Source organism: Ascaphus truei, chromosome 10, assembly GCF_040206685.1.
Source record: "Ascaphus truei isolate aAscTru1 chromosome 10, aAscTru1.hap1, whole genome shotgun sequence".
In the NCBI taxonomy this organism is placed as follows: Eukaryota; Metazoa; Chordata; class Amphibia; order Anura; family Ascaphidae; genus Ascaphus; species Ascaphus truei.
Genome location: NC_134492.1, coordinates 49,918,720 through 49,941,899, shown reverse-complemented (window position 1 = coordinate 49,941,899; position 23,180 = coordinate 49,918,720). Strand labels below are relative to the sequence as shown.

Sequence of the window (23,180 nt, the reverse complement as noted above, 5' to 3'; positions counted from 1 at the left end):
GTGTGCAGTGTGAGCAGTGAGCAGTGTGTGTGCAGTGTGCAGTGTGTGCAGTGAGAGTGTGTGCAGTGTGTAAAAAACGGGAGCCACGAAAAAACCGCGTTATAACCGATTCGCGTTATAACGGGTCGTGTTATAACGGGGTTTACCTGTAGTTGCTCCTGAAGCTCATGTGTCACCTGAACATGTCTCATCACCTGGCTCATCCAGCTCATCATCAAGCATGGAAGGAGAGTGTATGAGGTGCAGGACATCTAATGTGTACATTTCTAGATGTTAATTTGCCATGCTAAATAAATGCCTTTCACATGTAATTAACTTCACATCAGTTATTGTCACAGAAGATGTAGTTTTTAATGACAACATGTATTGTGTGTGTTGTAAACTATCACCTAGGAGTTGTGAGGTTACAACAACCTTTCATTCATTCTTCTTTCACACTGAGTCAAAACATAATTGTTACTTCAAGCATAAACTTTTAATTTGACACAAATGAAAAATTATGGAAACATGTTATGTGTTACACTGTGAGAACAACTCTCATTATATTGATAAACAAGTGAAAGTTCCATGGCAGTTCATAATGTCTTTCTTTATTTGTAGAAGCAGATGTTGCCACTCAAGGACAAATTCACTCAAGTGACCATGAAGATGTTCCCACTCCTGGATTAACCCAGCATTCAAGTCCTCCTGCTCGTGACACCTACTCAGCTATTGCAGCTTCTGAAGAAAGAATCTTGGGTGAAGAAAATCGTCGCCATTCAGAAATTATGTCAGTGCTTGAAAGGATGATATCACTGCAGGAAAGGATAATATCACAAATGTCACAAATTGAAAGAGTCATCATCCAAGTTCCTAAAGAAATCCAAAATGTAAACAGGACATTACAAGCAATAGTTGTGAATCTAAGCCAAGCAAATCAGTTGCGAATTACTGCAAGAGAACAATAATTCCACTTTACCCCATCTGAGGGTGGATCTTTACATGCTGCTACTTTTTCTCCAGAGTCATCAGTTCTTCATTCCCCAGTTGTGGATGATACCGGTACAGTAGGTGCAAGTTCTGTGCAGGTCCCTGTCAACATCCAACCGCTTACATCTGTTCAAAATCAGGAACGGACACCTACAAATGAGACACGAAAAAGAAAGTTAGGGCAACAATTACTACTAACCAGCTTTTGGAAAAAGATTAAAACACCAAAACAAGAAACGGCTCCAACCTCAGTCGTGCAATGTTTAGCAACTGGTTCACAACTGCTACAGGCCACACCCAGTGCCCCTGAAGTGCAACAGCCCACACCCAGTGCCACTGAAGTGCCACAGCCCACACCCAGTGCCACTGAAGTGCCACAGCCCACACCCAGTGCCACTGAAGTGCCACATCCCACACCCAGTGCCACTGAAGTGCCACAGCCCACACCCAGTGCCCCTGAAGTGCCACAGCCCACACCCAGTGCCCCTGAAGTGCCACAGCCCACACCCAGTGCCACTCAAGTGCCACAGCCCACACCCAGTGCCCCTGAAGTGCCACAGCCCACACCCAGTGCCCCTGAAGTGCCACAGCCCACACCCAGTGCCACTCAAGTGCCACAGCCCACACCCAGTGCCCCTAAAGTGCCACAGCCCACACCCAGTGCCCCTGAAGTGCAACAGCCCACATCCAGTTCCACAGAACTGGCACAGGCCAGTACAAGTCGTACAGTTAAGGCCAAAGTACTTGGCAAAGGGAAAAGGCAAACACAACAGCCAACAAGCAGGCCTGTGACTCGCTCTCAAAAGGATAAACAAAAATAAATAATCAAATTCACTAAATGTGTTGGTGTCCTGGTGGTGTTTACTGCAGACTATTTCATGCATAGTGTATGTATGATCATGTACAGATGCTTGCTAACATTCAAGTATGTCCTTGTACACATGAATGTTTAGAAATGTTCACTGACTGAATGAAGGCATATTTAATAACATATGAATATGTATTAATCATCAGTTGATTAATGGTACAACATTACACACTTGCCATGTTTATAGAAGCTGACATTCACTTAGCTCTTGTTCAAGATGAGATGTATGTGGGTTTGTTTGGTAATGCAAATAGTCATTGCATGCTAATATTATTGACTTACAACTTTAAGTAACTATCCTTATAACAGCATACATTTTGATGTTGTGTTTTGTGGTGTCTTAACTCTGTAACACATTACTTACCTTAATCTTCTTTCATAGTTCATAATGTTGGCATGTGATCATGTATGATTTTTGGTTACAATAACAGATCTGTTAGTGTGTATGAATATATCTGTAGTCTCTCTGTATCTCTATGGATATATGTATATACACACACACACACACACACACACACACACACACACACACACACACACACACACACACACACACACACACACACACACAGTGTGTGTGTGTGAGTGTGTGTGTGTATATATATTAACTGATAAATATATATATATATATATATATATATATATACAGTGTTCGACAATTATATACATTTACACGCCCGGGGCGGGTGGATTTAACCCCCGGGCGAGTAAATATTGGCCCAAGCAGCACACGTGTGTTTTTTAAATTTCCCGCGCTGGAGAAAAAAAAAAAAAAGCCGGAGGCGGGTTCATGTTGTTGGGGGAGATTACCCCGCCTCCGGCTCTCTGAGCCGTGGCCTCCCTCCTCAGCGCTTCTACTCCTCCCCCTTCTGGCAGCCAGCCGTTTCCATGCCTGTCTGCCTCAGGCCCCTGCAATGCCATCTGTCACCCCTCCCATCGGGCCATCCGCCCCCCCCTCGCATCGGGCCACCTGCTCTAAGCAGGGGAAATCACCTAACCGGAGCCTCTCCCTGCTTTAAGCAGGGGAAATCCCCTACCGGCCCTTCTACATCTATCAGTGAATACTGCGGCGTCGGCGTCCCACTCTGGAGGGGGCGCGGCCCCTTGCAGAGGCCCTCCTGCTGTGCGGAGGCCCCCGCTGCCATGTGCGACCCCCTGCCTTGCGGGTGAGTGTTTGTGTGTGTGACAGACTGTGAGTGTGAGTTTGTCTGAGTGAGTGTGTCTGAGTGAGTGAGTGTCTGTGTGTCTGTGAGTGTGTCACCCTCTCTCCCTCTCCCTGTGTCACCCTCTCCCTGTATCACCCTCCCTCTCCCTGTGTCACCCACCATCTCCCTCTGTCACCCTCTCCCCGTGTCACCCACCCTCTCCCTGTGTCACCCACCCTCTCCCTGTGTCACCCTCTCTCCCTCTCCCTGTGTCACCCTCTCCCTGTATCACCCTCCCTCTCCCTCTGTCACCCACCCTCTCCCTGTGTCACCCACCCTCTCCCTGTGTCACCCACCCTCTCCCTGTGTCACCCTCCCTCTCCCTGTGTCACCCTCCCTCTCCCTGTGTCACCCTCCCTCTCCCTGTGTCGCCCTCCCTCTCCCTGTGTCACCCTCCCTCTCCCTGTGTCGCCCTCCCTCTCCCTGTGTCACCCTCCCTCTCCCTGTGTCACCCACCCTTTCCCTGTGTCACCCACCCTCTCCCTGTGTCACCCTCCCTCTCCCTGTGTCACCTTCCCTCTCCCTGACACCCTCCCTCTCCCTGTGTCAACCTCCCTCTCCCTGTGTCACCCTCCCTCTCCCTGTGTCACCCTCCCTCTCCCTGTGTCACCCTCCCTCTCCCTGACACCCTCCCTCTCCCTGTGTCACCCTCCCTCTCCCTGTGTCACCCTCCCTCTCCCTGTGTCACCCTCCCTCTCCCTGTGTCACCCTCCCTCTCCCTGTGTCACCCTCCCTCTCCCTGTGTCACCCACCATCTCCCTGTGTCACCCATCATCTCCCTTTGTCACCCTCTCCCTGTGTCACCCACCCTCCCCTGTGTCACCCTCCCTCTCCCTGTGTCACCCACCCTCTCCCTGTGTCACCCACCCTCTCCCTGTGTCACCCTCCCTCTCCCTGTGTCACCCTCCCTCTCCCTGACACCCTCCCTCTCCCTGTGTCACCCTCCCTCTCCCTGTGTCACCCTCCCTCTCCCTGTGTCACCCTCCCTCTCCCTGTGTCACCCTCCCTCTCCCTGTGTCACCCACCATCTCCCTGTGTCACCCATCATCTCCCTCTGTCACCCTCTCCCTGTGTCACCCACCCTCTCCCTGTGTCACCCTCCCTCTCCCTGTGTCACCCACCCTCTCCCTGTGTCACCCACCCTCTCCCTGTGTCACCCACCCTCTCCCTGTGTCACCCACCCTCTCCCTGTGTCACCTTCCCACTCCCTGTGTCACCCTCCCTCTCCCTGTGTCACCCTCCCCCTGTCACCCTCCCCCTCTCCCTGTGTCACCCTCCCCCTCTCCCTGTGTCACCCTCTCCCTGTGTCAACCTCCCTCTCCCTGTGTCACCTTCTCTCCCTCTCCCTGTGTCACCCTCTCTCCCTCTCCCTGTGTCACCCACCCTCTCCCTGTCACCCTCCCCCTCTCCCTGTCAATCTCCCCTCTCCCTGTGTCACCCTCCCCTCTCCCTGTGTCACCCTCCCCTCTCCATGTGTCACCCTCCCCTCTCCCTGTGTCACCCTCCCCTCTCCCTGTGTCACCCTCCCCTCTCCCTGTGTCACCCTCCCTCTCCCTGTGTCACCCTCCTCTCCCTGTGTCACCCTCCCTCTCCCTGTGTCACCCTCCCCCTCTCCCTGTGTCACACTCCCCCTCTCCCTGTGTCACCCTCCCCCTCTCCCTGTGTCACCCTCTCCCTGTGTCACCCTCCCTCTCCCTGTGTCACCCTCTCTCCCTCTCCCTGTGTCACCCTCTCTCCCTCTCCCTGTGTCACCCACCCTCTCCCTCTCCCTGTCACCTTCCCCCTCTCCCTGTCACCCTCCCCTCTCCCTGTGTCACCCTTGTCTCTCCCTGTGTCACCCTCCCCTCTCCCTGTGTCACCCTCCCCTCTCCCTGTGTCACCCTCCCCTCTACCTGTGTCACCTTCCACTCTCCCTGTGTCACCCTCTCCCTGTTACCCTCCCTCTCCCTGTCACCCTCCCCCTCTCCCTGTGTCACCCTCCCTCTCCCTGTGTCACCCTCCCTCTCCCTGTGTCACCCTCCCTCTCCCTGTGTCACCCTCCCTCTCCCTGTGTCACCCTCCCTCTCCCTGTGTCACCCTCTCTCTCCCTGTGTCACCCTCCCTCTCCCTGTGTCACCCTCTCCCTGTGTCACCCTCTCCCTGTGTCACCCTCTCCCTGTGTCACCCTCTCCCTGTGTCACCCTCTCCCTGTGTCACCCTCTCTTTGTGTCACCCTCTCCCTATGTCACCCTCCCTCTCCTTGTCACCCTCCTTCTCCCTCTCCGTGTCACCCACCCTCTCCCTCTCGCCCTCGCTCTGTCACCCTCTCCCTCTCTGTCGCACTCTCTTCTTCGCTCTCTCTGTCGCACTCTCTCTGTCACACTCTCTTCTTCGCTCTCTCTGTCACACTCTCTTCTTCGCTCTCTCTGTCGCACTCTCTTCTTCGCTCTCTCTGTCGCACTCTCTTCTTCGCGCTCTGTGTCGCACTCTCTTCTTCGCGCTCTCTGTCGCACTCTCTCTGTCTCTCATTCTCTGCGTGTGTCTCTCATTCTCTCTCTTTCTCTGTGTGTCTCTCTTTCTCTGTGTGTGTGTGTGTCTCTCTCTCTGTGTGTGTGTGTGTGTGTGTGTGTGTATGTGTGTGTGTGTGTGTGTGTGTGTGTGTGTGTGTGTGTGTGTGTGTGTGTGTGTGTGTGTGTGTGTGTGTGTGTGTGTGTGTGTGTGTGTGTGTGTGCCGCTCTCTGTGTGTGTGTGTGTGTGTGTGTGTGTGTGTGTGTGTGTGTGTCTGTCTGTCTCTCTCTCTGTGAAGCGCCGACGTCAAGACACTGGTTAAGGGGTTCAGGAAACTAGTCATTCACATCTGGCTTTTATTTCTAGATCCGACATTGACACACACACGACTAATTGTAGTATAATGTAATACTATAAATACATTTATGTCAAAAACAAATGTTGTTCTGACTAGGAATTTATTAAATGTATTTTATTTATATATTTTATTTTAAAGCGGGGTTGGGGGCGGGACTATGGGCGGAGTTGGGGCGGGACTAGGGGTGGAGTTGGGGGCGGGACTAGGTGGCGAGTAGATTTTTTGGTTGGACGAGTAGATTTTTGGGTGATTTGTCGAACACTATATATATATATATATATATATATATATATATATATATATATATATATATATATATATCTGCCACTGTTGTCAGCAAACAGGCCTTGTGTTAATGAGATATAAATGTTAGGACACTTGTTAATATTATGGGATCAGTATGATTCAGCCCATAATTCACTCACCTGTATTTAACTTTGAATATGATTACAACAAGGCCTACTTACACACATGAATGGCTTTAGTTTAGCACTCTATATATAATATATATATAATCAGAATTAACAATACAGGCCTTCATGGCTCAAAAGAGGCCTTGTTTGCTGTTAACTACTACTTATACACAGCTGACTCAAATAGGCCCTCAAACATACTCACCCAGTAATGTTATAAACTGTAATGAAGTGTTAATAGAATTACAACAAGGCCTGTTAGCACACAAGGCCTTCAATGTACAGATATAAGCAGAGAGAGAGACACGCCGAGGTTCCAAAGTGGAGAGACATTTGCGAGGAGCTACGGCGGTGATTCCCTGCACTGGCAGACACCAAATCTCGCGAGAGCCGAGCCGTGTCACACACCGCGTCATACACCACGTCCAACCACGTGACACGGAAGCAATCGCGATTGCGGAGAGGACTGGTAATCGGCGCTTCTACACACGAGTGTGAGAGACTCGCTAATCACTCTCTACTGCTTGTTATTTACTCACAAAATGTGAGTTGATTACTTATATTTTTACAGAGTCTATTTTAGATTAAAAGGTTTTACACATATACTGTTCCCTTCCATTATTTCCTCCCCACCCCTCCCCCCTTGTGAGATCCATCCATAGAGACGCATGATTCCCAGAGACTAGCAGTGTATGCTGTAGCTGCAGCTGAGTTCCTGTGGAGAAGCAATCCTGAGATCCAGCAGTCAAGGAGAAAAGCTGAAATAGCTGTGTCTTCGTGAGTCCCATAGAGGATTACATGCTCAAACCTAACCTACCTGTGTAAGCGCATCTCTTACCATCTTATTGTCTGTTTATTATTAGATATACTGCCCTATGATCCCTTTTTGTGTTTTTTCTCTTCCCTGTCTTATTTGCGCCTAGGTCACTCTTCTACAGATATATATATATATATATATATATATATATTGTGACAGAAACCAGGGGATGGTAATAAATTCCGTATATAGGGCTCCCAGGATACTAGACAGTTTCTATCCTGTTTGGCCTGGGAGTGCAGCCTTATAATACATACACTCCATCCCACAGTTTGGCAAGCGCTGGAACTGAGGGATGAGAGATCCAGACCAGAGTTTGTCTGCTGCCTGATTTCTGTCACCTGTCATGCTAATTAGGAATCAGGTATGAAAGACTGATTTCCTGTTTGCTCTGGTCTCCCCACAAGAGCCAGGAGGCTGGAAGGCTGCTGAACTACAGAGGGGAGAAGCCTCTTCCCCAAACAGGTTCAATCTTTCTGTTCATTTGTGTAAGACTGCAAAAGTACCGTGTTTTGATGTTGGAAGTGGAAAAGCCACTTCCAACCCTGAGTCAGGGATATCTAAGTTAAGTTATCGCTCAGGTGAGCAGCTTTTGTTTTGATCTGTTTTCTGTTGTATGCACTGTGGCAGTCTCAGTGCCTGGGACTGAATAAACCAGGCATAGCCTGTTTAAAGGAACAGTACGTGACGCCTCATCATTTAACCTACCCTAAAAGACCGTGTTCTAAACAGTCCCGGACAAACGACGGAGCCCCGGAGTAAGCCGTTTGTCACATATGGTGGAGAATGCGGGCAGAGCACTAGGGGGTCTGCGGGTTGAAGAACTTTGAAAAAAAAAAAAAAAAGTTTTTTTTCATCCTCTGCAAACAAGATGGAAGACGTGGTGGGTGCGCTGGTACGCAATGTCGCTGCCCAGAAAGACACGAATGAAACCCAGCAACAGCTGTTAATAGCCCAGCAAGAAACTAATGCAAACCAGCAGCAGACGAATGCAGCCCAGCAACAGCTGCTAATAGCCCAGCAAGAGATTAATGCCAACCAGCAACAGGTGAATGCCAACCAGCAACAGGCGAATGCAAACCAGCAACAGACGAATGAAGCCCTGCAAAACGCGAATGCAAACCAGCAAGAGACAAACCGCTTGCTGAGAGAGGAGCAACAGCGGTTCGCTCAGGGCTTACAGCAGGAACTCGAGATCCTGAGGGGGACTATCAGTAACCTTCCACTGGCAGTGGCAGCCCCAGTTCCGAAAATGACCAGGGCAAGCCACTACCTTCAGAAGATGGGACCCTCGGATGATGTGGAAGCCTATCTTCTCACGTTTGAACGCACGGCACAGAGAGAGGGATGGCCAGAAGCTGAGTGGGCTGGTCTAATCGCACCCTTCCTAAGCGGCGAACCCCAGAAGGCTTACTTTGATCTAGAGCCAGCCGAAGCTAACGTCTATGCAAAATTGAAGTTCGAGATCCTCGCCCGCCTCGGCGTAACCACGGCTGTTCGCGCCCAAAGGTTTCACGCATGGTCCTTCACGATGGATAAAGCCACCCGAAGCCAGATGTATGACCTCATCCACCTCGCCCGGAAGTGGCTACAACCCGAGATCAACTCAGCCAGCCACATCGTGGAACGGTTGGTCATGGACCAGTTCTTGAGGAAACTTCCCTCTGCCTTACGCCGTTGGGTCAGTCGGAGTGACCCCCACAATGCGGATGAGCTTGTGGCCCTCGTAGAAAGGTACAATGCAGCAGAAGAGCACCCGCAACCCACAGTCGTGGAGCAACCCCACTACCCGAGGTTCCAGGACTCTTCCAGAGACGGTAAAAGGGTACCGGGGTTAAGGGGCGCTGAAGAGCGGCGACCACCTTCACGCAGCACCAGCAACAGTGGTTCGCACACTAAGGGCAATAGCCAACATGGGGAGCCGGGAAAAGGCTCTAAGTGGGACACAGACTATGTACCTAAATGTGTAAATTGTCATGAGAGGGGCCACACAGCAAAAATCTGCCCACTAAATGATGAGCCCATACAATGCAACAGCGTGGAACCTTATTCGCTGTTGTCCCAATGTATGGGCCCTAGCCCAGAGGACCCCTTGAATAACCATCTGTGGGCATTTGTAAAGGTTAATGGTAAGAGGGTTCGGGCACTTCTTGACTCTGGGAGCATGGTCACACTAGTGTCCGAATACCTCTTGCCCATTAAGAAGAAACAGGGAAACAGTTCACAAAGAGTGGCAATTTGTTGTATACATGGGGATAATCATGAATATTCCACTGTTGATGTTTTTTTTGAAACAGAGTTTGGTTCTTTAGATTTCAAGGTGGGTATTGTACCCAAACTGGCACATGATGTGTTAATAGGGACCGACTTTCCCCATTTTCTAAAAATGTGGTCCCCCGCTCAGAATAGCGCCCAGAGTTCAATAGCGGACCATAACGAAGTATTAGAAGAAACAAATCCTTTCCCTTTTTCAGAAATGGAGGTTGACGAGGGCCCAAATAAGAAGGGGGAAAAGGAGGAGTGCTGTAAAATTACCTTCCCCATCACTACTTTGGTAGGGAATACCCCAAATCAAGATGTTGAGCAGACACTTACCAACCCAGAACCCGATAAGACCCTCGCTGACCTAGAGGTCAGTCCTGGGAGTTTTAAGAAGGCCCAGTGGGAGGACCCCACATTAGCGGTAGCAAGGGGAAATATACGGGACCAGAATAGTACTCCTGGCCAACCAGATAGGTCACTTGCTTACCCCTACTTCGAGGTAGAGAACGACCTAGTATATCGGGTTGATAAAAGGAAATCAGTTACAACTAAACAATTGTTGGTACCACGGACATTCCGTAACGTAGTATTACACCTCGCACATAGTCATCCATTGGGGGGACACCTAGGGGTGGAAAAGACAAAAGAAAAGGTTCTCCGAAGCTTCTATTGGCCTGGGGTTCTGGCAGAAATTACGAATTATTGTTCCTCATGCCCAGAATGTCAGATCACCGCCCCGTTCAAGGCGTACCGCAGCCCATTGGTACCCCTTCCCATAATAGAGGTACCATTTGACCGGATTGCTATGGATCTAGTAGGACCCCTAATAAAGTCTGCTAGGGGACATCAGCATATATTGGTAATATTAGATTATGCCACCCGATATCCGGAGGCAGTTCCCCTACGTAGCACCTCAGCTAAAAACATAGCAAAAGAGTTAGTAGTTCTGTTTTCCCGGGTCGGGATTCCTAAAGAGATTCTATCTGACCAGGGAACACCATTTATGTCCCAAGTAACGAAAGAGCTATGTAAACTCCTAAAAATCAAGCATCTCAGAACCTCAGTCTATCATCCACAAACAGATGGTTTAGTGGAAAGGTTCAATAAAACCTTAAAGAGCATGTTACGGCGGGCGGTTGATAAAGATGGGAAAAACTGGGATTGTTTGTTACCGTACCTGTTATTTGCCATTAGGGAAGTTCCCCAATCATCCACAGGCTTCTCCCCGTTTGAACTATTGTATGGCCGACACCCAAGGGGCTTACTGGATATAGCCAAAGAGACTTGGGAACACGAGGTTACCCCTTACAGAAGTGTAATAGAGCATGTTGCCCAGATGCAGGACCGCATTGCTGCAGTCCTACCCATAGTGAGGGAACACATGGAGAAAGCTCAAGAAGCACAGAGGAATACATATAATAAGGGTGCTAGGGTCAGAATTTTTTCTCCAGGTGATAGGGTACTAGTTCTGGTTCCCACCGTGGAGAGTAAATTCCTTGCTAAATGGCATGGGCCATATGAGGTCTTGGAAAGAGTGGGAGAAGTAAATTATAAGGTAAGACAGCCAGGTAGGAGGAAACCTGAGCAAATTTACCATATAAACCTACTCAAGCCCTGGAAAGATAGAGAAGTCTTGTTAACCCTAGTACCCCCAGGTCCATCAGAGAATCAAGAAACTGACCCAGAGGTTAGCATAGCTGAAACCCTGTCTGTTCATCAGAAACGAGAGGTTCAGAATTTAGTGAAAAGAAACAAAGAAATCTTCTCTATACGGCCAGGTAGAACTAGCGTAATTGAACATGACCTAGTCTCTGAACCGGGGGTCCGAGTTAACCTTAAACCGTACCGAATCCCAGAGGCCAAAAGAAAGGCTATAAGTTTAGAGGTTAAAAAAATGCTAAAACTAGGTGTAATTGAGGAATCCCAAAGTGGGTGGAACAGCCCTATAGTCTTAGTCCCAAAGCCAGATGGTACAACAAGGTTTTGTAATGACTACCGGAAACTAAACGCGGTGTCAAAATTTGATACTTATCCTATGCCCAGGGTAGATGAACTTGTAGAGAGACTGGGCAAAGCCCGATATCTCACAACCCTAGACCTAACAAAAGGGTACTGGCAGGTTCCCCTCACAGAAAGGGCAAAAGAAAAGACAGCCTTCTCAACCCCAGACGGCCTCTTTCAGTATAAGGTGTTGCCTTTTGGCTTACATGGAGCTCCCGCCACATTCCAAAGAATGATGGATAAAATTTTAAAACCACATGCTCGGTATGCTGCCGCCTACCTGGATGATGTGGTAATCCATAGTGAAGATTGGCAATCCCACCTTCCAAAGGTCCAAGCTGTGCTTGACGCAGTCCGGTCTGCTGGACTAACTGCTAACCCCGCTAAATGCACTATTGGTCTGGAGGAGGCCAAGTATCTGGGATATTCTATTGGCAGAGGTTTACTCAAACCCCAAACACTCAAAGTGGAGGCGATACAAAATTGGCCAAGGCCAGTTACAAAAAAACAAGTAAGGACCTTTTTGGGCTTAATTGGGTACTATAGAAGGTTTATTCCCAATTTTGCAACTAAGGCAACCCCACTAACTGACCTCACAAAAGCAAGAGGACCGCTAATGGTAAAGTGGTCCCCCGAAACCGAACAGGCCTTTAGAAGCCTGAAAGAAGCTCTCTGTGCCCAACCAGTGTTGGTCACACCTGACTTCTCCAAAGAGTTCGTAGTCCAAACCGACGCATCTGAGGTAGGGCTGGGGGCGGTACTCTCCCAGGAGTCTCAAGGTGAGGAGCACCCCATCCTTTATTTAAGTAGGAAACTAAATCCCCAGGAGAAAAATTACTCCATAGTAGAGAAAGAGTGTCTCGCAATAAAGTGGGCTGTAGAGACGCTCAAATACTACCTGTTGGGGAGAAAATTCCGGTTGGTCACAGATCATGCACCCCTTACCTGGATGTGTCAAAACAGGGAAAAGAATGCTAGAGTGACCAGGTGGTTCCTAAGCCTACAACCCTTTAAATTTTCTGTGGAACACAGGTCAGGGCACAAACATGGCAATGCTGACGGGTTGTCAAGGATGCACTCCCTAATATCCATGGTCGCTCATCCCTCGAGGTCTGAGCTGGGGGGGAGGATATGTGACAGAAACCAGGGGATGGTAATAAATTCCGTATATAGGGCTCCCAGGATACTAGACAGTTTCTATCCTGTTTGGCCTGGGAGTGCAGCCTTATAATACATACACTCCATCCCACAGTTTGGCAAGCGCTGGAACTGAGGGATGAGAGATCCAGACCAGAGTTTGTCTGCTGCCTGATTTCTGTCACCTGTCATGCTAATTAGGAATCAGGTATGAAAGACTGATTTCCTGTTTGCTCTGGTCTCCCCACAAGAGCCAGGAGGCTGGAAGGCTGCTGAACTACAGAGGGGAGAAGCCTCTTCCCCAAACAGGTTCAATCTTTCTGTTCATTTGTGTAAGACTGCAAAAGTACCGTGTTTTGATGTTGGAAGTGGAAAAGCCACTTCCAACCCTGAGTCAGGGATATCTAAGTTAAGTTATCGCTCAGGTGAGCAGCTTTTGTTTTGATCTGTTTTCTGTTGTATGCACTGTGGCAGTCTCAGTGCCTGGGACTGAATAAACCAGGCATAGCCTGTTTAAAGGAACAGTACGTGACGCCTCATCATTTAACCTACCCTAAAAGACCGTGTTCTAAACAGTCCCGGACAAACGACGGAGCCCCGGAGTAAGCCGTTTGTCACAATATATATATATATATATATATATATATATATATATATATAGCAACTGTAAATATTTACCGTTGCTTTATGCTTTACTGTGGAGGGTTTTTGTCACTTTTTTTACCCACCATAACCATATATATATATATATATATATATATATATATATATATATATATATATATATATATATATATAGATATAGATATAGATATAGATATAGATATATATAGAGATATATCTATCTCTATATATATATCTACATATCTATATACATATATATATATCTACACACAATATATTTTAATTATATATAGATAAATATATATATCTAATTATATATATATTGTGACAGAAACCAGGGGATGTTAATAAATTCCGTATATAGGGCTCCCAGGATACTGAACAGTTTCTGTCCTGTTTAGGCCGAACAGGGCAGCCTCATAATACATACACTCCATCCCACAGTTTGGCAAGTGCTGGAACTGAGGGATGAGGGATCCAGACCAGAGTTTGTTTGCTGCCTGATTTCTGTCACCTGTCCTGCTTATTAGAAATCAGGTACTTAAGACAGATTTCCTGTTTCCTCTCCCACCTCCCCCAAGAGCCTGGAGACAGGAAGGCTGCTGAAAGCAGAGAGGGGAAAAGCCTCTCCCCAAACAGGTTAATGCATTCTGTTCTTTTTTGTCTAAAACTGCGAAGTTACTTATTTTGTTGTTGGAAGTGGAAAAGCCACTTCCACCCTGAGTTAGGGAAAAATCGAAGTTAGCCTGTTTAAAGGAACAGCACGTGACGCCTCGTCATTTAACCTACCCTAAAAGACCGTGTTCTAACAGTCCCGGACAGGCGGCGGAGCCCCGGAGTAAGCCGTTTGTCACATATGGTGGAGAATGCGGGCAGAACACTAAAAGGTCTGCGGGTTAAAGAACTTTAAAAAAAAAAAACATTTTTTTTCTCTCCAAACAATATGGAAAACGTGGTGAGTGCGCTGGTACGCAATGTCGCTGTCCAGAAAGACGCGAATGAAGCCCTGCAACAGGCGAATGAAACCCAGCGACAGCTGTTAATAGCCCAGCAAGAGACTAATGCAAACCAGCAAGAGACTAATGCAAACCAGCAACAGGCGAATGCAAACCAGCAAGAGACAAACCGCTTGCTGAGAGAGGAGCAACAACGGTTCGCTCAGGGCTTACAGCAGGAACTCGAGATCCTGAGGGGGACTATCAGTAACCTTCTACTGGCAGAGGCAGCCCCAGTCCCAAAAATGATCAGGGCAAGCCACTACCTTCAGAAGATGGGGCCCTCGGATGATGTGGAAACCTATCTTCTCACGTTTGAACGCACGGCACAGAGAGAGGGATGGCCAGAAGCTGAGTGGGCCAGTCTAATCGTACCCTTCCTAAGCGGCGAATCCCAGAAGGCTTACTTTGATCTAGAGCCAACCGAAGCTAACGTTTATGCAAAATTGAAGTTCGAGATCCTCGCCCGCCTCGGCGTAACCACGTCTGTTCGTGCCCAAAGGTTCCACGCATGGTCCTTCACGATGGATAAAGCCACCCGAAGCCAGATGTATGACCTCATCCACCTCAGTCGGAAGTGGCTACAACCCGAGATCAACTCAGCAAGCCACATCGTGGAACGGTTGGTCATGGACCAGTTCTTGAGGAAACTTCCCTCTGCCCTACACCGTTGGGTCAGTCAGAGTGACCCCCACAATGCAGACGAGCTTGTGGCCCTCGTAGAAAGGTACAATGCAGCAGAAGAGCACCTGCAACCCATAGTCGTGGAGCAACCCCACTACCCAAGGTTCCAGGACTCTTCCAGAGACGGTAAAAGGGTACCAGGGTTAAGGGGGGCTGAAGAGCGACGACCGCCTTCACACAGCACCAGCAACAGTGGCTCGCACACTAAGGGCAACAGCCAACATGGGGAGCCGAAAAAAGGCTCTAAATGGGACACAGACTATGTACCTAAATGTGTCAATTGTTATGAGAGGGGCCACACCACGAACGTCTGCCCACTAAATGCTGAACCCATGCAATGCAACAGCGTTGAACCTTATTCGCTGTGGTCCCAATGTATGGGCCCTAGCCCAGAGGACCCCTTGAATAACCATCTGTGGGCATTTGTAAAGGTTAATGGTAAGAGGGTTCGAGCACTTCTTGACTCTGGGAGCATGGTCACACTAGTGTCTGAATACCTGTTGCCCATTAAGAAGAAACAGGTAAACAGTTCACAAAGAGTGGCAATTTGTTGTATACATGGGGATAATCATGAATATTCCACTGTTTGGTTCTTTAGATTTCAAAGTGGGTATTGTACCCAAACTGGCACATGATGTGTTAATAGGGACCGACTTTCCCCATTTTCTAAAAATGTGGTCCTCCTCTCAGAATAGCTCCCAGAGTTCAATAGCGGACCATAACGAAGTAACAGAAGAAACAAATCCTTTCCCTTTTTCAGAAATAGAGGTTGACGAGGGCCCAAATAAGAAGGGGGAAAAGGAGGAGTGCTGTAAAATTCCCTTCCCCATGGCTACCTTGGTAGGGAATACCCCAAATCAAGATGTTGAACAGGCACTTACCACCCCAGAACAGGATAAGACCCTCGCTGACCTAGAGGTCAGTCCTGGGAGTTTTAAGAAGGCCCAGTGGGAAGACCCCACATTAGCGGTAGCAAGGGGGAATATACGGGACCAGAATAGTACTCCTGGCCAACCAGATAGGTCACTTGCCTATCCCTACTTTGAGGTAGAGAATGACCTAGTATATCGGGTTGATAAAAGGAAATCAGTTACAACTAAACAATTGTTGGTACCATGGACATTCCGTAATGTAGTATTACACCTCGCACATAGTCACCCATTGGGGGGACACCTAGGGGTGGAAAAGACAAAAGAAAAGGTTCTCCGAAGCTTCTATTGGCCTGGGGTTCTGGCAGAAATTACAAATTATTGCTCCTCATGCCCTGAATGTCAGATCACCGCCCCGTTCAAAGCGTACCGTAGCCCATTGGTACCCCTTCCCATAATAGAGGTGCCATTTGACCGGATTGCTATGGATCTAGTAGGACCCCTAATAAAGTCCGCTAGGGGACATCAGCATATATTGGTAATATTAGATTATGCCACCCGATATCCGGAGGCAGTTCCCCTACGTAGCACCTCTGCTAAAAACATAGCAAAAGAGTTAATAGTTCTGTTTTCCCGGGTCGGAATTCCTAAAGAGATCTTATCTGACCAAGGAACACCCTTTATGTCCCAAGTAACAAAAGAGTTATGTGAACTCCTAAAAATCAAGCATCTCAGAACCTCAGTCTATCATCCACAAACAGATGGTTTAGTGGAACGGTTCAATAAAACCTTAAAGAGCATGTTACGCCGGGCGGTCGATAAGGATGGAAAAAACTGGGATTGTTTGTTACCATACCTGTTATTTGCCATTAGGGAAGTTCCCCAATCATCCACAGGCTTCTCCCCGTTTGAACTATAGTATGGCCGACACCCAAGGGGCTTACTGGATATAGCCAAAGAGACTTGGGAACACAAGGTTACCCCTTACAGAAGTGTAATAGAGCATGTTGCCCAGATGCAGGACCGCATAGCTGCAGTCCTACCTATAGTGAGGGAACACATGGAAAAAGCTCAAGAAGCACAGAGGAATACGTATAATAAGGGTGCTAGGGACGGCGCATGCGCGGCAGGTTGGAGATGGTAGTGTAATTACACAGCTCCACCAACCACCGGCAGAAAACAGCTATTAAACAATATCAAAACCGATTTTGGAAATTCTTCAAACAGCGCTAAGGCAACATAAACATTCACCGGACCAGCATTTAAGCCCAGAAGAGCTATGGCAGCGACGAGGCAGAAGACCTGGCGAAAGTCAGATGTACGGGCCTACTTCACCGGCCAGAGCAAGACCAGGGCTACGGAGCTTTCAGCTATATCTGACTCTGACTCAGCCCAAGACATGGAGGGGACAGCGGCAGCGGCAGAACAGTCCAGAATAATAAAAAAAGAGATTTCTCGGCTGCTTGTTGATTTAAAATCCTTCTTTAGGGGGGAAGTGGAGGGGCTCAGGAAAGACATCCTCCAGATTGGGACAAGAACAAATGAACTGGAAGAGAGGATGGATGTCAGCTCTAAACAGCATAAAGAAACTCACTCACGGTTGCAAGCCTTAGAGGGGAGAGTGGCCGAGCTGGAGTCCCGCCAGGAGGATGGAGAGAATAGGGACAGACGGAATAACCTAAGAGTCCGGGGGATCCCTGAGGAGATATTGGATCCGGAGGCCCTGCTGACCCGGTGGATGGCGTCGATCCTTCCGGACAAACCGGAATCTGAACTGAGGATGGATAGGTGCCATAGGGCCTTGAGATCGAGACCGATGCCCTCAAATCCCCCCAGAGACGTAATCCTGCGACTCCACTACTTCTCCATAAAGGAGGAGGTGAGCAGGATTGCCCGGGCCACCCCTCACATCACCTACGAGGGAATTACCCTCACGGTGTTCCAGGACCTGTCCCCCCTCACTCTGGCCCGGCGGAGAGCAGTAGCCCATGTCACGAGGGCACTAAGAGACCAGGAGATCCGGTATAGATGGGCTTTTCCATTTGCCCTGGTGGCCATAAAAAATGGCCGCCCACATGTGCTTAAGCATCCATCGGAGGGTCCGTCCTTCCTGAAAAAGCTGGGGGTGAAGGGGACCTTGGACCCCGCTTCGGGGGGAGACCTAGAGGTGAACAGGGCGGAAGGCTCACAAAGAAGGTCAGGATCCGCTTAACCTTAAACCGTACCGAATCCCAGAGGCCAAAAGAGAGGCTATAAGTTTAGAGGTTAAAAAAATGCTAAAACTAGGCGTAATTGAGGAATCCCAAAGTGGGTGGAACAGCCCTATAGTCTTAGTCCCAAAGCCAGATGGTACAACAAGGTTTTGTAATGACTACCGGAAACTAAACGCGGTGTCAAAATTTGATACTTATCCTATGCCCAGGGTAGATGAACTTGTAGAGAGACTGGGCAAAGCCCGATATCTCACAACCCTAGACCTAACAAAAGGGTACTGGCAGGTTCCCCTCACAGAAAGGGTAAAAGAAAAGACAGCCTTCTCAACCCCAGACAGCCTCTTTCAGTATAGGGTGCTGCCTTTTGGCTTACATGGAGCTCCCGCCACATTCCAAAGAATGATGGATAAAATTTTAAAACCACATGCTCGGTATGCTGCCGCCTACCTGGATGATGTGGTAATCCATAGTGAAGATTGGCAATCCCACCTTCCAAAGGTCCAAGCTGTGCTCGACGCAGTTTGGTCTGCTGGACTAACTGCTAACCCCGCTAAATGCACTATTGGTCTGGAGGAGGCCAAGTATCTGGGGTATTCTATTGGCAGAGGTTTACTCAAACCCCAAACACTCAAAGTAGAGGCGATACAAAATTGGCCAAGGCCAGTTACAAAAAAACAAGTAAGGACCTTTTTGGGGTTAATTGGGTACTATAGAAGGTTTATTCCCAATTTTGCAACTAAAGCAACCCCACTAACCGACCTCACAAAAGCAAGAGGACCGCTAATGGTAAAGTGGTCCCCCGAAACCGAACAGGCCCTTAGAAGCCTGAAAGAAGCTCTCTGTGCCCAACCAGTGTTGGTCACACCTGACTTCTCCAAAGAGTTCGTAGTCCAAACCGACGCATCTGAGGTAGGGCTGGGGGCTGTACTCTCCCAGGAGTCTCAAGGTGAGGAGCACCCCATCCTTTATTTAAGTAGAAAACTAAATCCCCAGGAAAAAAATTACTCCATAGTCGAGAAAGAGTGTCTCGCAATAAAGTGGGCTGTAGAGACGCTCAAACACTATCTGTTGGGGAGAAAATTCCGGTTGGTCACAGATCATGCACCCCTTACCTGGATGTGTCAAAACAGAGAGAAGAATGCTAGAGTGACCAGGTGGTTCCTAAGCCTACAACCCTTTAAATTTTCTGTGGAACACAGGTCAGGGCACAAACATGGCAATGCCGACGTGTTGTCAAGGATGCATTCCCTAATATCCATGGTCGCTCAACCCTTGGGGTCTGAGCTGGGGGGGAGGATATGTGACAGAAACCAGGGGATGGTAATAAATTCCATATATAGGGCTCCCAGGATACTGAACAGTTTCTGTCCTGTTTAGGCAGAACAGGGCAGCCTCATAATACATGCACTCCATCCCACAGTTTGGCAAGTGCTGGAACTGAGGGATGAGGGATCCAGACCAGAGTTTGTTTGCTGCCTGATTTCTGTCACCTGTCATGCTAATTAGAAATCAGGTATGTAAGACTGATTTCCTGTTTGCTCTCCCCTCTCCCCAAGAGCCTGGAGACAGGAAGGCTGCTGAAAGCAGAGAGGCAGAGAGGTGAGCAGCTTTTTGTTTTGATGTGTTTCTGTTGTATGCACTGTGGCAGTCTCAGTGCCTGGGACTGAATAAACCAGGCATAGCCTGTTTAAAGGAACAGCACGGGATGCCTCGTCATTTAACCTACCCTAAAAGACCGTGTTCTAACAGTCCCGGACAGGCGGCGGAGCCCCGGAGTAAGCCGTTTGTCACAATATATATATATATATATACTAGCTGAGAGACCCGGCGTTGCCCGGGATATAATTTGGGGGGGGGCGTACGACAGGGTTAGGCTTCCCCCCCCCCCCTTGACAGCTAGGTGGGTGACTGAGTTGACTGAGTGTGTGGGTGACTGGGTGACTGACTGAATGGGTGACTGACTGAATGGGTGACTGGGTGACTGAATGGGTGGGTAACTGAGTGGGTGACTGAGTGGGTGGATGACTGAGTGGGTGGGTGGGTGACTGGGTGAAAGTGGGTGACTGGGTGAAAGTGACTGGGTGGGTGACTGGGTGGGTGTGTGGGTGGGTGACTGAGTGGGTGACTGAGTGAGTGGGTGACTGAGTGAGTGGGTGACTGAGTGGGTGGGTGACTGAGTGGGTGGGTGGGTGACTGGGTGAAAGTGGGTGACTGGGTGAAAGTGACTGGGTGGGTGACTGGGTGGGTGTGTGGGTGACTGAGTGGGTGACTGGGTGTGTGGGTGACTGAGTGGGTGACTGGGTGGGTGTGTGGGTGGGTGACTGAGTGGGTGACTGAGTGAGTGGGTGGGTGAGTGAGTGGGTGGGTGACTGAGTGGGTGGGTGACTAAGTGAGTTTTTGGGTGACTAAGTGAGTGGGTGGGTGACTGAGTGGGTGGGTGACTGAGTGGGTGGGTGACTGAGTGAGTGACTGAGTGGGTGACTGAGTGAGTGGGTGGGTGGGTGACTGGGTGGGTGAAAGTGACTGGGTGGGTGTGTGGGTGACTGGGTGACAGTGCGTGGGTGGGAGACGGTGTGTGACTTACCTTGACCCCGTGGCATCTGGCTGGGGCAGGAGGTGAGTTCGGGAAGCTGGGGGGGGGCAAGAGTGGCAGGAGTCCCGCGCCGCGCTTCCCCTCTCCGGTAGCGTCACACGTGATGGGGAGTCCCGCGCCGCGCTTCCCCTCTCCGGTAGCGGCGCACGTGAGGGGGAGTCCCGCGCCGTGCTTCCCCTCTCCGGTAGCGGCGCACGTGAGGGGGAGTCCCGCGCCGCGCTTCCCCTCTCCGGTAGCGGCGCACGTGATGGGGAGTCCCGCGACGCTTCCCCTCTCCGGTAGCGGCGCACGTGATGGGGAGTCCCGCGCCGCTTCCCCTCTCCGGTAGCGGCGTACGTGATGGGGAGTCCCGCGCCGCTTCCCCTCTCCGGTAGCGGCGCACGTGATGGGGAGTCCCGCGCCGCTTCCCCTCTCCGGTAGCGGCGCACGTGAGGGGGAGAGCAGGAGGGCCGCGCCGTGAGGGGGGAGGAGCCTGGAGTTTGCTGCTGAGCAGCAGGGCCGCGCTTCCTCCGCGGCGCACGGTGAGGGTGATGGTGCGGCTGGGGATGTTGCGGAGCGTGGGGATTTGGGTGAGGGGGGAGAGAGTGAGGGGCACCGGGAGAGTGAGGGGCACCGGGAGAGGAGGGGCACCGGGAGAGGAGGGGGGGGGGGTGTGGAAGGTGAGCTGCGGTCCAACTGACGGGGGAGAGTGTGTGTCCCTGTGTGTGTGTGTCCCTGTGTGTGTGTGTCCCTGTGTGTGTGTGTCCCTGTGTGTCCTTTGGCCCGTCACTCCGCCTCAGGCCAATGAGAGGTGTGCGGGGGCGGACCAAGGGACCAATGAGATTTCCCCTAGGGACACCGGACATCCAGGCAGGCAGGCTGGCATGCATGCATGCAGGCAGGCAGGCAAACATACAGTGCTTTCACTAATATAGTATAAGATATATATATATATATATATATATATATCTATGTATATATCAACAGAGACTAACAGAGAGAGTCAAAGAGAGAGAGAAACAGAGAGATAAACAGACAGAGAGAAAAACAGAAAAAGAGACAAACATACAGATGTGTGTGTATGGTTACATCTAGCTATGTGTAACCAGGAATGTGTTCAGCATAGCACTGTAGATGATTTCACACACATTGTTATTGTAATTAAAAGAGTCTACTTGTTTTGCACATGTTGATTGCCAAAGCCGAAAGTAAAGTTTCGATTCCAGTGAAAAGAGTATCTTACCCAAAGAATTTCAGCCAATGATTGTAACAAATTTGTTGTGGGAGAAAACCTAGGCATATAACTGCTATGTTGTATTATAACCTTGGAAGAAACCGTGAAGATAACATGTAACTATTCACACATTCAGCAGACATCCGTATGCGTTCAACTTCACACAACGTACACTTGAAGAGAGAAGAAATGGCAGAAGCTTCCACATTGCACAGCCATCCACGTAAATCATACAAATTTATGATTTATGAAGCAATCGAATCAACGCCAGAGAAAAGTGCAAACGTGGCCAAAATCTATGACTTGATCGAAAAGAAATATCCATACTACCAACAACCTGACATACAACGAAATTTTAAAACTTCTGTACGATTCACTTTATCCGCAAATGAATGTTTTGAGCGTGTCCATGATCGGCTAGATCAACGATATGGATGCTGACATGTTGCGCCATCATTTAAACTTACCATTGAACATGGAACATATCTTCTGTTAAATAGCATATTTTTGCCTAATACCAGTGACACTGAAGCCGCACCGACTGTCGCGTCTGCTGATCTACCTGCACCCTCCATTCAGCCAGACCAGATGCAAGATGGACATAACTACTATGATATCTATCCAAACTTAAATGGGCAATACCAATGTGGATGGGAAAATAACCAACAACTGTACGTACCTCCGGACGTCTTGTTTGAAGAAGCCACTGCAGATCCATATGACGCCCTCATGGAGATGTGTGTGATTCAGGATTCAACGGTTGCCTCAACCATGGATGATACTGTTGTGCCTTCCTGCAGCGAGCAGTTGCAGCCAAATCAGTTTTGACTTCTACAAGAATGGTAAATACAAATTTCGTTATGCCTTTACTCAAATTATATATGTGTACATTAATAATATACACCATTTGTTAGCCAAATGAGTGGATACAGCTTAACATTGCAGACAGGCTTACATGTAGCGTGCACAAAGACATTATTTCCTATAACAATATACTACATGACGAACCATTAGTACACATTGGTGACGGAGTCCTAAATCCTAGATTATTATCGCTTTTAAAGTATCATTTCAACATGTTACACTAACTGTAACACACACACCTCATTGTTTAGCATTCAACATATAAAAACAAAGTGTCGCCCACATATGACGTGGGACCGTGGTCATGTCCCAAGGCGTCCTTAAAAAGGTTTACCGATGCAAGCCCCACCCCCAACCGACATGCGCGCGTGAAACCGTATTGGCTGTGCCCGTAGCTTATTGTTACGGTCAGTGCAGTGTGTCATACGCGCGCGTCGGTGGGGCGGTGCGTGCACAGCGCTGGAGGCCAATGTTAATTCAGTGGGAGGGGTGTTTGCGTGCATTTCACGGTGCCTTAACATGACGTCCCACGTCTTTTGTTCGCTCATTGGCTGATCGTCCATTTTTTCCGTGGGCACACGTCCGTTTACAAAGTTTAGATATGTACG

General features: G+C 49.1%; 1 long non-coding RNA gene across 1 annotated transcript; it reads right to left on the bottom strand.

The window, feature by feature from the left end:
* Positions 1–514: 514 nt before the first annotated feature.
* LOC142503396 (uncharacterized) lies at positions 515–22,582 on the bottom strand. The gene is made up of 3 exons (XR_012804008.1): positions 22,388–22,582; positions 959–1,119; positions 515–794 (listed from the first exon to the last, which is right to left on the bottom strand). It is a non-coding gene; the product is annotated as an uncharacterized LOC142503396 (long non-coding RNA).
* Between the last annotated feature and the right edge of the window lie 598 nt (positions 22,583–23,180).